Source organism: Pongo pygmaeus, chromosome 5, assembly GCF_028885625.2.
Source record: "Pongo pygmaeus isolate AG05252 chromosome 5, NHGRI_mPonPyg2-v2.0_pri, whole genome shotgun sequence".
Lineage (NCBI taxonomy): Eukaryota > Metazoa > Chordata > Mammalia > Primates > Hominidae > Pongo > Pongo pygmaeus.
Window position 1 is genome coordinate 28,564,490 of NC_072378.2, and position 18,242 is coordinate 28,582,731.

General features: G+C 42.2%; 2 non-coding genes across 2 annotated transcripts; both read right to left on the minus strand.

The window, feature by feature from the left end:
- Window positions 1–1,116: 1,116 nt before the first annotated feature.
- Window positions 1,117–1,188, minus strand: TRNAA-AGC (transfer RNA alanine (anticodon AGC)). The gene has a single exon. It is a non-coding gene; the product is annotated as a tRNA-Ala (tRNA).
- Window positions 1,189–16,461: 15,273 nt separating this feature from the next.
- On the minus strand, window positions 16,462–16,533 carry TRNAA-CGC (transfer RNA alanine (anticodon CGC)). The gene has a single exon. It is a non-coding gene; the product is annotated as a tRNA-Ala (tRNA).
- Window positions 16,534–18,242: the final 1,709 nt, after the last annotated feature.

The following is an 18,242-nucleotide window of genomic DNA, read 5'->3' on the forward strand; positions in this document are numbered from 1 at the left end:
AAATTTAGAGATTTCAAAAGAGATCAATATAGAAGGGATCAAATCCACACAATCATGGGAACGCTATGAACTCACTGGCAAAATGCAGTCACTGAAGGAAAAACGTCAGTGTCAAAATGCTACTATTTCACCTCTTTGTGTACGATTTCTGAGAGAACTGCCGCGTTTGGAGACGCTAAATTTACCCAATACCTTCGTAGCCTCCGGCCTGGGAAGAGTACATTTTCTTTCCTGCGAGCTTGAGGAGAAATCCATCTTTTTCCCATTGAGCCCCAAAAGGTGAAACCTGAGACCGGAGCTCAGCCTACCGTTGCATCCCCCACCACAAACCCAGCAGCAAAACCCAGTGAAAAGATGAATTCGTTCACAAAATACCCATTTAGGATTTTTATTGATAATTGTCCTTTTATTGGTAAATGTTCCTTCCACCACCGCCCTAATGGAACAGGGTCCAAAGTCGCTCATCATATGTAAATGCGGCTGAGAATGGAGAGGAATAAATGTTTTTTTCTTTTTCTTTTTTTTTTTTTTTTGAGAAGAAGTCTCGCTCTTGTCCCCTAGGCTGGAGTGTAATGGCGCGATCTCGGCTCACTGCAACCTCCGCCTCTCGGGTTCAAGCGATTCTTCTGCCTCAGCCTCCCGAGTAGCTGGGATTACAGGCGCCTGCCACCACGCCCGGCTCATTTATATGTTTTTAGTAGAGACGGGATTTCACCATGTTGGCCAGGCAGGAATGAAATTTTAAAAATGAAAGAGCTACAGGCGTAACCAAAGCAAGGTATAAATATGGGAGTGTGGGCAATATGATTAATTTTCAGACTCTACAGAAATGAGCTGTGACTGTATCTGTAAAAGAAAGATGGTTCCGGAGCAGAGATACAAAAACACTGGAGATGCTGGGGATCGGAGCAGAGATACAAAAACACTGGAGATGCTGGGGATCGGAGCAGAGATACAAAAACACTGGAGATGCTGGGGATCGGAGCAGAGATACAAAAACACTGGAGATGCTGGGGATCGGAGCAGAGATACAAAAACACTGGAGATGCTGGGGATCGGAGCAGAGATACAAAAACACTGGAGATGCTGGGGATCGGAGCAGAGATACAAAAACACCGGAGATGCTGGGGATCGAACCCGGGACCTCATGCATGCTAAGCATGCGCTCTACCACTGAGCTACATCCCCACCTTGAAAAACGCTACTCTTTAAACTGCTTTTATGAAAGAATATAGAAATTTATCTTTTTTTTTTTTTAAGCATTTATATTTATTCTTTCATAAACGAACGTTAGAATTTTCATTTCCCCTTTTTGTAGCCCTCTATCACCAAGAAATTTTGATTAACCAGCACCTTGCGGACATTTGGTAAGGATTAAGAACAGACTAGAGGAGGAAATTTCAGTTAAGAAACATCCTCCCAGACCTTCCTTTTCTGAATGCTTTTCTCATTTGTAAAAAAGATTTTCAGGACAAAGGAAAGATCCTTCCAGAAAAGATAGCAAAAGTTTTACCAACTACGGTCTTTACTTAGGGAAACTACTGATCTGCCTCCAATTCCTTACCCCATCTCTGCATCCTATTCCCAAACTCCAGAAATCGCTACGCGCCTTTTCTTAGAAAACAAGGAGGTAGTGAAGGAATTTCTGTTATAAAAATAAACTCCCTCCACTCCGTTAGCAACTGGGACGGTTAAAGGCTAAAGATGTTGGATTGCCTCCTGCGGCCCCCTGATCCGCATTTTATCCAGAGAATACAAATCAAATCCAGACAGTAGGAATCCTCAGATCCTACTCTGATTCTTTTAAATGAAGAGCCCAGAATGAAGTTGGAGACGTGTTACTTCTAAGATCGAGGCTAAATCTCTGCTTCTGTGGCGCACTATTTTCTGTAGAGGGAATGGTTCTCTCTACAGAAAATGTAGAGATGGTTCGGACCCCTGTCTCACCAAGGGAACAGAGAAGGCTTTATACCTGCGTAGAGAGTTCAGAAGTCCTCGGTTACAGTCACCTGCGACCGAATCTGGAAGGATGGATAGGAATGCCAAGTAGAAATGAGGGGAGGGCTGTGCTTGGGAGTGTTCAGAACGGTTGGAGTTGGGAGAAGGAGCAAGGTGGGGAGGAGGCTATAAAAGGTAGCTTGGCAAGATGACACCAGCAATTCTCACCCTACCTTGCACTTACAGCCTCCAGAACTAAATGCTTTTCCAGAGCCTCCAGAACTAAATGCTTGTCCAGAGTCTCCAGAGCTAAATGCTTGCACTTACAGCCTCCAGAAATAAATGCTTGTCGTTTAAGCCACCCAGTTTATGGTATTTTGTTATAGCAGCCGGAACTGACTAAAAGATGGAGTTTATTAAAGGAATGGACATGTGTCAATGAATGTTATAAAATTCATTAATCTCATGTAACATATTAGAGGATTAAAAGAGGGAAAAACATGTAATAATCACAACATTTTCTGAAAAGTTTTCTCACTGCTGAGTGGAAAATAGAAGTAATAGTACTAAATATCTTTTCCAGATCTGACATTCACATAATTAATCATGCACTACTCTAGACCCCAGTACACACCTGGAAGGTAAGGAATAAATCTAACAAAAGACTCAGACAACTATTAACACCTCTGCTCGGAAACAAGATTTTTTTGGAATCGTAGTGTGTCTTCTTGTTTCTTCCAACATGATTCACTTTGAACTTTAAATCTGATAAGTGTAGGAAGTGAAAACCTCTGGCCAAGATACAGTGACAGAAACCAGAGTTACTATTCCACCTGAATCAACCAAAAATTTCTAAAAAGGCAAAATCTGAAACAATGAACATTAGGCAATGAAGGACAGTGATCTCTGAGAAATGAGAAACAAGATGAGCACAACGAATGCCTCAGCTTATTGCCTTCAGAGGTATCTCCAGGCCACCACACAGGTGTTATGGTTAATTTTATGTATCAACTAGACTAGGTTAGAATGCAGAATTGCTTGGTCAAACATCAGTCTAGAAGTTTCTGTGAAGGTGGTTGTTAGACGTGATTAAGATTTAAATCGGTAGACTTTGCCTAGGTTGGGCACTATGGCTCGGGCCTGTAATCCCACCACTTTGGGAGGCAGAAGCAGGAGTATCATTTGAGAATAAGACCTGCCTGGCCAACCTGGTGAAACCTGTCTCTACTAAAAATACAAAAATTAGCTAGGCGTGATGGCACATGCCTGTAATTCCAGCTACTCAGGAGGCTGAGGCATAAAAATCGCTTGAACCCGGGAGGCGGAGGTTGCAGCGAGCTGAGATTGCATCATTATGTCCCAGCCTGGGCAACATTGAGAGACTTTGTTTCAAAAAAGAAAGTAGACTTTGAGTATAGCAGATTACCCTCTACTGTGTGGATGGGCCTTACCCAATCAGCTGACTTGAAAGAAAAGGGAAAACAAGAGGACTGAATTCTACCTCCAGGCTGCCTCCAGACTCAAGACCACAACATTTGTTAGCTATCAGCATGATGTTTCCTAAAAAATCCTAAAAGCAAGACCTTAACAATTTCTTAAAAAGGAATCCATGCACTGCACTGATTTGGGAAATACAAGTTTAAATCATTCTTTCTTTTTAATAGATAGTTGACTATTCTTTGGTAAGAGAGGAAGGATGGCCTCCCTTTACCACAATCACTTGAAATAATTGTACGGGATAATCATAATTCCCTATCTCAGAGAGCAAAAAGCAGGACCTTAGAGTGCACTGAGAATACTGATGATGTGAGTTGTTTCAAGAATCAAGAAGGGAATTTCTGGTGGATATATTTTGAGGTGTATTCATTCCATGGTGTAGGCATTCTTGTCTTGTCGTAAAAGCTGCCACCAAGACTTTGATGCCAGAATTATCTTTGAAAAATATATATCACATCATGTCACATATGTATCAATAGATTCATATTGTGCCATCATGTCTGGAAAACAGTCTTAGCTACTGAAAAGAATGTTCCCCTGAACTGGAAGGGCAAGGAAGAGAGGGACGCCACTAGGAGTAGATTGAAATAATATCTGAACAATAAGGAGTCAATCATATAAAGATAAGGAAATGGAACATTCCATGGAGAAAGAAGAGATAAGGTAACAAGCTCCCTGGTAGAAATTAACTTAGTTGGTTCAAAAATTATAAAAAAGGAAAGTGTGATTGAAGTTTGATAAATGACTCTAGAGGCTAGACATTGTAGAATTTGTAAAGGCAAATAAGAGTTGGAATTTTATGCTAAAGGTAGTGAAATGGAGGGTGCTACTTTGGTTGTTTACCTAACATTCAGTCCTTCTTCCTTGTAAAATTTTAATTGTCTTCAGAGGGTGATGTGCCTCATCACAGGGGATGAATCATAATGTAATTAAGACATGGTTCTTAACCTTAACAGAACCAATACTCTTTCTTTACAACAAGTTTTTTGCAGCACATCCTTTAATATCCTGAAATAAAAGTGATAGTTAATTTAAACTAGCTACAGATATAATTTTTCTTTCAAATTTCTAAGACTCCTTAACTGGTATACATATGAGAAATAAAAGGACAGTAATTCAAAATGGGTAATAAGACAACATATATTTCCTTATGGAAATGGTTGGGAATGACAACCTTTTTAATACTCTCAGCAAAAGCAATAAATGACTATTTTAGAAAACATGATACAGTCAAGTTCTTGTATCTTTCAAAAGAATTAGTTTGAACGAAACAGTAATGAAGGCACAGGTATGTAGTGTTGGATGTTTAAAGCCAAGAGCCATGCTTGCCTTGCCAAACTGATTTGTGAATATGGTAAACAATTTTTTTTTTTTTTGAGACGGAGTTTCACTCTCTCACCCCAGCTGAAGTGCAATGGCATGGTCTTGGCTTACTGCAACCTCCGCCTCCCGGGTTCAAGCGATTCTCCTGCCTCAGCCTTCCGAGTAGCTGGGTGCCATCATACCCGGTTAATTTTTGTAGAGACAGGGTTTCACGATGTTGTCCAGGCTGGTCTCGAACTCCTGACCTCGTGATGCGCCCGCCTCAGCCTCCCAAAGTGCTGGAATTACAGGCGTGAGCCACCGCGCCCAGCCAGTAAACAATTTTTAATAAGTTCTATGTAACATTTAAAAGTACTATGAAACATTTCCACAATTTACAAAGTAGTTACATTCCTGGATTATTTGCTGTATGTGAAAAGTGTGGCCCGGCACGGTGGCTCACGTCTGTAAGCCCAGCACTTTGGGAAGCCAAGGCGGGTGGATCACCTGACGTCAGGAGTTCGAGACCAGCCTGGCCAATATGGTGAAATCCCGTCTGTACTAAAAATACAAAAAATTAGCTGGGCATGGTGGCGCACACCTGTAGTCCTGGCTACTTGGGATGCTGAGGCAGAAGAATCACTTGAACCCAGGAGGCAGAGGTTACAGTGAGCCGAGATCTTGCCACTGAACTCTTGCCACTGCACTCCAGCCTAGGCAACAGAGTGAGACTCGGTCTCAAAAAAAAAAATTGTTCAGAAATAAAGAACTTTGTGTTTATACATAAAACAAAAGTTCAGAAACTATAAACAGGTTAGTTGTTTGTGTTTTTTTCTTACCTGCATGAATTTTCCAGAAACCAAATAAAAGTCTTGCAGAATGTACAGCAATTTTTGTTATGAGGAATTGCTGTGTTTATTTGTAAGATACTCTTACCCCTTTCCATTAGATGCCTGTAGCAGCCACTAGTCTCTGTGAAAACCAACCCCTCTAAAAATGTCCAAGTGGAACTGTCCTGAGAAACACTTATTCAATCATTGTCATCTATTTCTTGTTTATAGCAATTGATTTAGAAATGAGTATGAGACACTGTTGTGGCTGACGCAATGTAAGTACAGCCTTCCTGAGAAGTTTCTGGGACAAGTATTTCTCTTGTTAGAAGACAAATGTGCTAAGGAAGAATGTTCTTTGCTTTTGCCTTTACTTTCTTGCTTCAGAAACACTACTTTGAAGACAAAACACAGTGTTTGGAGCTACTGTGATCATGAAAGAGACACTCTTGACACTTAAGGATGACAGAATGAAAATGTCGCTGGAAAAAGAAGGTCCTGATCCAGATCCCAAGAAAGGGTTCTTGGATCTCACCCAGGAATGACTTCAAGATGAGTCATGGAGCTACTCCATTACCGAGTAGGGTGTCAGAAAGCAGGAGGAGGAACATACTATCCTTTGTTAGTTTCTTTACTTATAAGAAACTCTGAGGGGCCGGACATGGTGGCTCACACCTGTAATCCTAACGCTTTGGGAGGCCGAGGCAGGCAGATCACCTGAGGTCAGGAGTTCGAGACCAGACTGACCAATATGGCAAAACCCCGTCTCTACTAAAAATACAAAAATCAGCCAGGTGTGGTGCTATGCGCCTGTATCCCAGCTACTCAGGCGGCTGAGACAGGAGAATTGCTTCAACCTGGGAGGCGGAGGTTGCAGTGAGCAGAGATCATGCCACTGCACTCCAGCCTGGGCGACAGAGTGAGACTCCTTCTCAAAAAAAAAAAAAAAAAAAAAAAAAAACAAAACAGACAAAAAACTATGAGGAGCTATAATTAAACTTGTAATATGTAGATGTGCTTACTAAAGGTAGGGGATATTGTTTCTATCAATGACCATTAATCCTTCAACTCATTAAGCCTGCTCATTAACGTTATCTTTCAGTAAAGTGGGCTGTACTTTTAGGACATCTCGACATTCTGCAGGCTTGGTGGGAGGTGTTCTGTATGACCCATAAATATTCTGTAATTACAATTGGTGGTCAGATTAGAATGTGACTGTTTTCAGACCATGAATATTAACCTCATATGTAACTTGTAAGTGCCTCGCTATTTCATTCTGGTCATGTTTTATTAAACCAGAGGCCTAGTAAGCAGGGGTTCCTCTAACAGAAAGATTCGAGAAGTCTGGGTCCTTGATGATGTTGTTAAGGTCCTTCATCAACCCTTCCTTCTGACCTCTTGTTACGTGGGACCAATAAACCATTCTCATTTAAACGACTGATGGTCAGGTTTTCCGTTAATGGAAGCAAAACATATGCTAACTGAAGCAGAATTTTAGGTAGGAAATGATACAATGTAATATATATATATTTACATTTATTATTATTATTAATTTTGAGACAGAGTCTCTCTGTCACCCAGGCTGGAGTTCAGATCTCAGCTCACTGCAACCTCCGCCTCCCAGGTTCAAGCGATTCTCCTGCCTCAGCCTCCCGAGTAGGCCCGCGCCACCATGCCTGGCTAACTTTTTTTTTTTTTTTGAGACTGAGTTTCGTTCTTGTTGCCCAGGCTGGAGTACAATGGCGGAATCTCGGCTCACTGCAGCCTCCGCCTCCCAGGTTCAAGCAATTCTCCTGCATCAGCCTCCTGAGTAGCTGGGATTACAGGTGCCCACAACCACGCCCAGGAAATTTTTTGTATCTTTAGTAGAGACGGGGTTTCACCATATTGGCCAGGCTCAAACTTCTGACCTCAGGTGATCCACCCGCCTCGGCCTCCCAAAGTGCTGGGATTACAGGCATGAGCCACCGCACCTGGTCTAATTTTTGTATTTTTAGTAGAGACTGGGTCTTACTATATTGGCCAGCTGGTCTCAAACTCCTGGGTCTCAAGTGATCTGCCCGCTCGGCCTCCCAAAGTGCTGGGATTCCAGGCATGAGCCACCGTGCCCAGCGGTAAGATATATTTTTCAAAGATAATTCTGGCAACCATGTGGAGCATGAATTTTGGGAAGAATGGAAATGCTAAGGGACTGGTTAGGAGGCTACTGTGGTAATCTTGGCAAGACAGTGTGACGTCTTCCAGAATGTAAGCTCATTGAGTGGAGGGAATTTGTCTATCTTTGTTCATGATTGTATCTACAGTTTCTAGACGAGTACTGGCAACTAGGTAGTGCTTAGTCAACATTTATTGAGTGAATGTTTTTGGCTTAGGTAGTTTAAAGTGGAAGAGCGGTGTGGGTGGATTCCAGATACACTTTTGACACAAAATAGATATTGTGTTCTGTTGGACAGCAGAGAAAAGATAACAGCCAGCTGTGAAATGGCCTCAGTCTAAAGAACACCTGCCGACAAAATGCACTCCCTGTGGCTAACGGAGACAGCTCGAAATTTAACAGGGCCCAGAGGCCATGGCCCAGGTGAGGGAACAGTCATGTACTCTGGGTTCCCAGAAAACATGACCCATGACAAACATCTGCTTTGCAACCCTAGACCAGAGTAGTTCTTGTAACCAGGGCCAAGATAAACTCTAGCAAGAAATCCCCAGTCGACCACCTAGAAACATCCAATCAACAAGACTTGTAGTCTTGGGCTTAAAAGTTACCCAATCGGGGCTCAGCTGCCTTGTCCAATCAGGGCTCAGCTGTATCAACCAATTGGAACTAAGCAAGTTTGAATCCCTCATTTGCTTAAGTGAACCTGATTGAGAATAAACACTGGGAAGACTGAATTTTCCCAGCATATACGTTGTTTCTCAGAAAATAAAAGCTGTCCCTTTGGCCCACACAGATCTCATGCCTGCTTGACATCTCTACATGGATATCTACTCAGCATCTCTAACTCAACATGTTCAAAACTAAAACCTTGTTTTTCCTTTACCTCCAAATTTCTTCCCTTCACTGTTTCTTATCTTCGTAAATAAGCACTCCTCTCAACTTAGTTGCTAAACTCTTAACCTGTGTTAACTGAAGACTATGAGATCTGCAGAGGCCTAAGAGGCGAACTTTTCACGCACTCATATGGACTAGGAGCATCATTTGTTTTTTGTTTTTTTGTTGTTGTTATTGTTGTTGTTGTTTTTTGAGACGGAGTCTCGCTCTGTCGCCCAGACTGGAGTGGAGCCATCTCGGCTCACTGCAACCTCTGCCTCCCGGATTCAAGCGATTCTCCTGCCTCAGCCTCCCGAGTAGCCGGGATTACAGGCTTGTGCCACCACGCCTGGCTAATTTTTTGTATTTTTAGTAAAGACGGGGTTTCACCATGTTAGCCAGGATGGTCTCGATCTCCTGACCCGGTGATCCGCCCGCCTCGGCCTCCCAAAGTGCTGGGATTACAGGTGTGAGCCACCGCTCCAGGCCTGCATCATTAGTTTTAACCAGGATTGAGGTCCTTACCGGAAAAGGCCATCACAAGGACAGAAGGGAAATTGATTTATGAATATGTACAATAAGTTAGAAGAATTTCTGGAGATGCAAACTAGATTAAATGAGTGGGAAAGTAGTGTATGGTTTTGAGAGATAGTAGAGGGTAGCGTTGAGCGTCTTTGGTGGTTAATTAGATATGTGTTCGAGGAAGGCAGCAAGGTGCCTGTGGAATAATACAGTGGCGACATGCTGTAGGCTATATGGACTTAACACTTAATGAGGGTGGTAGAGACTAAAGATACATATTTAAGAAATAGCAGCGTATAGAGGATATGTAGAGCAAGTGTAATATATAAGAATGCTTAGGAAGAATGTGTAGAGCATGAAGAAAGTATGCCTACATTTGAACTCTAAAAAACACTCACATTTAACAACATCAGAAATTTTACAAATAACTTACGTGAAATCAATGCAATATATTGTATTGGAAAGAGAAGGCTGTTTCAAAGCAAGAATCATTTGTGTCAAATGATAAAATGAGTTTAGTCAAGTGAAGGCTAATAAGTTCATTAGATTTAGAGACATGGGAATTATTGGTGACTCTGGTAAGAGTCATTTCACTGCAATTCTAAAAATCAAGTTTATATTCAGAAGATTGAGAAATGAGAGTAAGATGAGGAATGGATACACAGAGTAAAAATATCCATTTCAAGAAATGTGGCTGGAATTGGAAGGAAAGAAAAATTGTGCTGGCTGCAGAAGAACGTGGAGCTAGTGGAGATTTTTAATATGAAGAGACTTGAACCATTTTAAATAGTAATAAAAAGAAACCAGCAGAGGAGAGGGTGAAGACAGAGACAGCAGGAATAATTAACAGCACAAATTCCCTGTGAATGCAGGACAAGATGGCCTGAGGACCTTTGAAGAACTAGCTGTGGACACTTTAAGCTCTCCCCACTAAAAGTATAGCATAGAGACCAGCAGCATCAGCATCGGTTGAGAGCTAGTTATAAATGTAGAATCTCGGCCAGATGCGGTGGCTCACACCTGTAATCCCAGCACTTTGGGAGGCCGAGACGGGTGGATCACGAGGTCAGGAGTTCAAGACCAGCCTGGCCAAATGCTGAAACCCTGTCTCTACTAAAAATACAAAAATTAGTTGGGCATGGTGGCACGCGCCTGTAATCCCAGCTACTCGAGAGGGTGCGGCAGGAGAATCGCTTGAATCTGGGGAGCAGAGGTTGCAGTGAGCCGAGATCGTGCCACTGCACTCCAGCCCGGGTGACAGAGCAAGACTCTGTCTCAAAATAAACAAATAAATAAAAATAATAAATGTAGAATCTCAGGGGTTACCCCAGACATATGGAATTTTCGTCTTAAAAAAATTCACAGGTGATGCTATATAAACATTAAAGCTTGTGTAGCACTGATACAAGGGATATTTATTCCATTTTAGCAGACAGAAATAAAAAAAAGGATGCATACAAATATAGGTACATTTATAAGTTAATGAAGGAAGTTAAGATGGTTTTCATTTGATGGCATTTTAAAATTTGAAGTAGGAGGCAAAGTCATCAGCTGAAGGTACAGAAAGTAGAATTAGATATCTTGAGGAAGTCAAGCCTTTTTGAAGTAGCTACTGTGAATCCTATTAGGGAAATGCAAGTGAGTAGGACAGCATTGAAGGGAACAAGTAAGTCACCTCTCTTCTCTGTACTTAAGTTTCCTGGCCTCTAAAGTGAAGGGTTGGACTGAACTTCCCAAAAGTCTTATCTGGACCCAAAGTAACAAAGGCCATAATTATTTCACTAATCTTGCTCTTTCTCTCCTCTTTGAAGATGACACCAAGTTGAATCCCTATGCAGGAAGAGATAGTGAGTACAGAACTGCCTCTTGGGCCCACCCCTAGAAGAGTGTGCAGCAGTCACCTGGCCTCTTTGCTTTTATTTCAAGTAGGTGGGGTATGAGTAAGAGCAGCATGAGCATTCCAGGCCTTGTGGTGGGAGGGAAGGCAGGGGAGGTTGTGGGCACAGGCATCCTGGACTGGAAGGCCTACTCCTTATGTGGAGTGGCACTAATCTTCACCGTGGTGTGATATTCTCTAGGAGAACCCAACGGTCTGTATGGAGTGAATAAGATCCATATGGAATAATCTACAATTGGAACTCTGAGGGAGGATGTTCACTATGAAACAAAGGAGTGTGAGGACACTGCTGAAATGTGGTTGAAGGGAAAGAACAAGGAATCTAAGCTGGAAATGGAAGGAAGAAAATGTAGGAACAGAAAGATCTCTGGAGAGAAAAAAACGTTAAGGAAATGGAAGTTGCATTTCAGTAGATAAACAGAAGTTGAGGAAGTAACTGGATGAGGTTGCCAGAAAAGAGAGCAGATTAGGGATACTATGGTAGGCAGACAAATGCCCTGCCACCCTCCACAAAGATGTCCATATCCTAATTCCTAAACTTGTGAACATGATACCTTACATGACAAAGGGGACGTTGCAGGTTGATTAATTTAAGGGCCTTGAGATGGAGCATTTATTCTGGATTATTTAGATAGGCACAATGTAATCACAATGGTCCTTATGAGTGAAAGAGGGAGGCATGAGGGTCAGAGTCAGAGATTTGAAGATGTTACACTGCTGTCTTTGAAGATGGAGGAAGGAGCCACGATCCAAGCAATCCAGGCAAACGCTAAAGCTAGAAAAGACAAAGGAACTGATTCTTCCCTAGAGACTCCACAAGAAACATAGCCCTGTTGACACCCTTATATTAGCCCAGTGAAACGCATTTCAGACTTCTGAACTCCAGAAATGTAAGATAGTAAATTTGTGTTGTTTTAAGTCATTATATTTGTGGCAGTTACAGGGAAATAATGCAGATAGTAATAATATTAATAATAATAGCAGCTAACATTTGTTGAGCATGTATATTGTTCTAAGATATTGTCACAAGTCCTCCTATGAGTTTTAACTTATTCTTTTTTTGTTTTTGTTTTTGTTTGTTTGTTTTGAGATGAAGTCTCGCTCTTGTCCCCCAGGCAGGAGTTCAATGGCGCGATCTCAGCTCATTGCAACCTCTGCCTCCTGGGTTCAAGTGATTCTTCTGCCTGGGCCTCCCTGAGTAGCTGGGATTATAGGCACCTGCCACCACGACTGGCTAATTTTGTATTTTTAGTAGAGACGGGGTTTCACCATGTTGGCCAGGCTGGTCTAGAACTTCTGACTTCAGGTGATCCACCAGCCTTGGCCTCCCAAAGTGCTGGGATTACAGGAGCTAGCCACTGCGCCCGGCGCTTTTTTTTTTTTTTTTTTTTTTTTTTGATATGGAGTTTCACTCTTGTTGCCTAGGCTGGAGTGCAATGGTGCGATCTCAGCTCACTGCAACCTCTGCCTCCCAGATTCAAGCGATTCTCCTGCCTCAGCCTCCCAGGTAGCTGGGATTACAGGCATGCACCACTATGCCTGGCTAATTTTGTATTTTTAGTAGAGACGGGGTTTCTCCATGTTGGTCAGGCTGGTCTCAAACTCCCGACCTCAGGTGCTCCACCCGCCTCGGCCTCCCAAAGTGCTGGGATTACAGGCATGAGCCACCATACCCAGCCAACTGATTCTTATATATTTAGTTTTCATTGAGTTCTTACCATAGTCAGTTATTAATAAGTAGAAACTATTAAGTGTATTATTTTATTTAAAATTCACAAAGTCCTGTGAGTTGGCATCATTTTCTCCCCATTTTACAGATGATAAAACCGAAGTTTAAATCAATTAAATGGTCTGCCTTATGTCTCACAGTAGTAGAAAAGCTGAGATTTAAACATGAATATTCTAATTCCAGAGTCTGTGTTCTTATAAACTACTCTATACTGGATTATATTATTTTGGAGTCATTATTTTGGCATAATACTGATGGATTTATTCTTTTGGCATAATACTGATACATGACAATGTCCAGAGCATGGCCATGTGTGCTAGTGACTAAATAGAGTGGAAATAAAGATTACTGGGAAAAGAGAGATCAAAGGAATGAGAAGCTGGGGTGCTGGATGATCTGTCCACATGGCCCCTGAAGTCACCAAGGGTGAGTGGAAGAAACCAGGCACCAGGTCTTCATTAAATTAGGAAGAGTTTTCTTGCTGAGAAATGTGAGATTGTGTTTTTTTGTTTTTTGGGGTTTTTTGGATGGAGTTCGCTTTTGTTTTGCCCAGGCTGGAGTGCAATGGTATGATCTCGGCTCACCCCAACCTCTGCCTCCTGGATTCAAGCGATTCTCCTGCCTCAGCCTCCGGAGTAGCTGGGATTAGAGGCATGCACCACCATGCCCAGCTAATTTTGTATTTTTAGTAGAGATAGGAGTTCTCCATGTTGGTGAGGCTGGTCTTGAACTCCCGACCTCAGGGTGATCCACCCACCTCGTCCTCCCAAAGTGCTGGGATTACAAGTGTGAGCCACCGCACCTGGCCAAGATTGTGTTTCATAAAGCAAAGCCTCCAAGGAACAGGGTTTTGCTTCAGGGAGAGTTGTTGTTATAATTTTTTTTAGAAATGAGGTCTACCTATATTGACCAGGCTAGTCTTGAACTCCTGGCTCCAAGCAATCCTCCTGCCTCGGCCTCCCAAAGTGTTGGGATTATAGGCATGAACCACTGCACGTGGCCAGAACAGGATTTTTTTGTTTTTGTTTTTGCTTTTGTTTTGAGACAGAGTCTCACTCTGTTGCCTAGGCTGGAGTGCAGTGGTGTAATCACAGCTCATTGCAGTCTTGACCTCCCCAGGCTCAGGCCATCTTCCCTTTTGGGCCTTCCAAGTAGCTGGGATTATAGGCACATACCACCACATCTGGCTAATTTTTGTATGTTTTTTGTAGAGACAGGGTTTCACCATGTTGTTGCCCAGGCAAGTCTGAAACTCCTGGGCTCAAGTGATCTGCCTGCCTCGGCCTTTCAAAGTGCTAGGCATGAGCCACTGTGCCCAACCCAGAATAGGGTTTTAAAAATGCAGATAGAAGCCTGGGCACGGTGGCTCACGCCTGTAATCCCAGCACTTTGGGAGGCCGAGGCGGACGGATCACAAGCTCAGGAGTTTGAGACCAGCCTTGCCAATATGGTGAAACCCCATTCTGCACTAAAAATACAAAAAAATTAGCTGGGCATGGTGGCAGGCACCTGTAGTCCCAGCTACTTGGGCGGCTGAGGCAGGAGAATTGCTTGAACCTGGGAGGCGGAGGTTGCAGTGAGCCAGAGGTTGCACTCTAGCCTGGCAACAGAGCGAGACTCAGTCTCAAAAAATAATAAAATAAAATGAAATGTAATGATTTGGAAATTGGAATGTGGCCTCAGAAAGTACTAACCTGTTTCCCGATCCTGAGATTGGAGAATGTGTAGTTTCTAATTTAAACAGCAATCCATTAGGGAGATCTAGGTTTAAGTTAGTGCAGGAACATTTGGATAAGTAGTTAAGGATTGTGGTTGTTAACATGGAAATGTAAGATAAAAAGAGTGGAGTTGAAATATGCAGAGAGACAAATTGCAAGTCTACATCATTGAAACAGAAGAACAGAGGGGTATAGAGATGAAGGTATAGGTGGAGAATTAGAGGGACGTGTATCCAGAGTGGTAACTGGGATAGCAGGAATATGAGACAGTAAGTTAGCGAATCAAATGTTTTCCAAGTAAATTAAACATTCCCCACAGTCCAAAAGATCCCATTGGAAGTAGAAAACTGAGTGGGAAATGAGGTTAACTGAGAAATTAAGAGATTGAGACAGAGAGCTTCATCCTTAAGGTAGATCTTGCTGGATATCAATCTCTTGGGAAAAGTCAGCAGTAACTACAGTTCAGGCCCCTGGGAAAGTTCCAGCATCTGGTTACTCTTACACTGTTTCCTAAGGAATGGTCATAGGACAGGTCTTCATGTTCTGAAATTTACTTCTCAGTGAAAGTCCCCACCAAAATTCTTCTGGACTCTTCCAGTAATATCTGAACTAGTCTTATTTTCATCTTATTTCACCACCATTCCCAATCCATTTTCCACATTATTTATGGAATTAACTTTGTAAAATTCAAGTCTGATTGTAATCTTCCGCCTCCTGGGTTCAAGTGATTCTCCTGCCTCAGCCTCCCAACTACCTGGGACTACAGGTGCCTGCCACCAGGCCTGGCTAATTTTTTTGTAATGTTTTCTTATTATTGTGATCCTTGCGTTTATAATGTTTCATTATTTCCTCTTATAATGTTTCATTGTAATATTTCACTATTATTGTGATCCTCTCTTGTTTATCATGTTTAATTATTTCCTCTTAACAATGGCAGAGAAATACTCATTGGCATTTTTGGTGTATCTTTAAATGTGAACTGAAGCAATAGAACAAATTCACTATCAATATTCCAAAGCACGCAATTGAATAAAGGCATGAACATAAGTGCAATGCAGAAATAACATAAACTTAAAAATTCATTTACTTACAGTTGCCCAGAATGCAACCTCAGTTGGGTTCTCAGTGCTGTCAGGAAATCTGTTGATATTATTTTTTGCCCAGGCTGGAGTGCAGTGGCACCATCTTGGCTCACTTCAACCTCTGCCTACTGGGTTCAAGTGATTCTTCTTCCTCAGCCTCCCGAGTAGCTGGGATTACAGGCGTGAGCCAACGCGTTCCACCTGTTGTGAGTTTCTAACCAACTCTGCCTTCCATTTCTACAGGCTATTTCTAACCTTTACTACTTTCCCAAATGCCCCAAATGTTCTATGACCAGCTCTCCCACACAAAAACCTTGAAAAGCTGCAGTGAGAAAATGGTTACCAGGTTAGTAACTGTAGAACAAGATCTATATTATCTTAAGGTGCTAGAGTGGACCTTAAGTTGAAAGCAACTCCCACCTGAATACTAAAACTAAAAAAGCATGCTACTTTCCTCTTCTCCATCCTATTCCACTTTCCCCACCCTGCAAAAAAAACTATGATATGGAGACATTTTATTTTTACTGATTGTTTTTCACTGGAGACTGGGAATGGATTAGGGCCTCATTTAGTGGATCTTAAAACATTCTTGGATATTCAGCTCTATTCCCTCTTCCTGGATGCATTCATAGGAATAGTACGTTTCTGAATTGTCCCTCTGACTTTGTATTACTCACCGCGTAATAAAACACCTTGGAAGTTTCCAGGAAACAGGAATATGGCGTGTGGCTAGTCAACCAAATAGAAGAGAAACAAACATAAAGACACGAAATTGATCGATTTAAAGGAAATGATAATGGCAAAAATGAGAAAGGACTAAAATAGTTTTTTTTTTTTTCTTATATTTTGTGCCAGAGGCTGAATTAAACAAAAGCTAGGTAAAGAGGCTGAATTAAAACAAAAGCTGGGAAATCGTCTTGGAGATGCCGGGGATCGAACCCGGGGCCTCATACATGCGAAGCATGCGCTCTACCACTGAGCTACATCCCCTCGTACACCCCCTGCTCTAGGTTAACTGTAAGGGAGAATTCCTGTCATGTTAAAAACGCGAAGCATTTTACATTATCTCGTGCTGGACCAGGGAGTGACCAACTCTGAGGATGAATTCCACCTAAAGCCTAACCCAGATTACACCTGAGTAACCTCCTTCCGGGACACACTAGCAACATCCAGCTTGTGTCGTTACTGAGAGCAGAGCACACTTTTATAGCTTTAGCACAATTAGTCCTCTTGGCGCAATTGAATCCCAGGCGGAAAGAATTAAGGGATTGTTTAAGATCTTTTGAAAAATTTTCTGCTAGCCGAAGGCTCATGGAAAATGCAACCCAAATTCCCTGCATCTGAGTACGTTGAATGATGAAATGTACCTTGGGAGCTGTCGCTCCCCATGCTCTCGACCCGGCTCGAAGAAGGAACTGTCCAAATAGATGAAAACGTGAAAATCCTGCCTGCCCTTTTTCCCCACATGCAATGGCTCGGGCCACACATACCATCTAGCTCACCTGACACCGAAGCTTTATCTGGGAACTCTGGCTTCACCAAGAATTCTAGTTTAAGAAGGTGCGTTTGCTTGTTTCCCTCTTTTCTTGATCCACCCGTCAGCTCTTTCTCCACACCTCGTTCTGAATTCTCCTCAAGGCTGCTGCGCGGAAGAATGAAGCTGCACGCAACAGCCTTTCCCGGGACCCGGGATAGGCCCTGGCCAGGCGCTCCCTCTGCGACAGCCGCAACGCCCCCAACCTCTGAAAGCGCTTCTCTGCCCTCAGACCCCCCTGCAGCAACCGCGGGCACAAAGGTTTTTGTCTCTTGCTTCAGATGTTGTACAGTACAGAACAGCGACTCTTCAAACGGAAAATGACAACACCAAAGACATGATCCATGGAAGAAGTAATTGATAACTTATACTTCATTAAAAATCTAAAAATCGGATCTGCGAAACGCACTCTCAAAGAGAATGAAAAGACAAGCCATAGACAGAGAAAATATTTGCAAAACACATGTCTGATAAAGGACTGGTACCCAAAATATACAAAGAACTCAATGCATAACAATAAAAGTACAAACAACCTGATTAAAAAGTAGGCAAAACATTTGAACAGATTACTCACCAAAAGAAGATATACAGATGGCAAATAAGCATATAAAAAGTTTCCATATCATATATCATCAGGAAAATGCAAATTAAAACAACAATGATACCACTACACACTTTTTAGAATGGCAAAAATTCAAAACCCTGGCAACACCAAACGCTGATGAGGATGTGGAGCAACAGGAACTCTCATTCATTGCTGGTGGGAATGCAAAATGATACAACTGCTTTGGAAGACAATTTGGCAGTTTCTCACAAAACTAATCATACTCTCATCACACGACCCAGCAATCACACTGTTTGGTACCTATCCAGAGGAGTTGAACGCATATCTATGCAAAAACCCTGCACATGCATGTTTATAGCAGCTTTATTCATAATTGCCAAAACTTGGAAACAACGGAGACGTCTTCAGTAGGTGAATGCATAAACAAACTGTGGTATATTCAGGCAATGGGACATTATTCAGTGCTAAAAATAAATGAATTGTCACACCATTAAAAGACATGGAGGAAACATAAGATGGAGGAAACTTAAATGCATATTACTAAGTTAAATAAGCCAATCTGAAAAGCCAATGTACTATGATTCCAACTATATGATATTC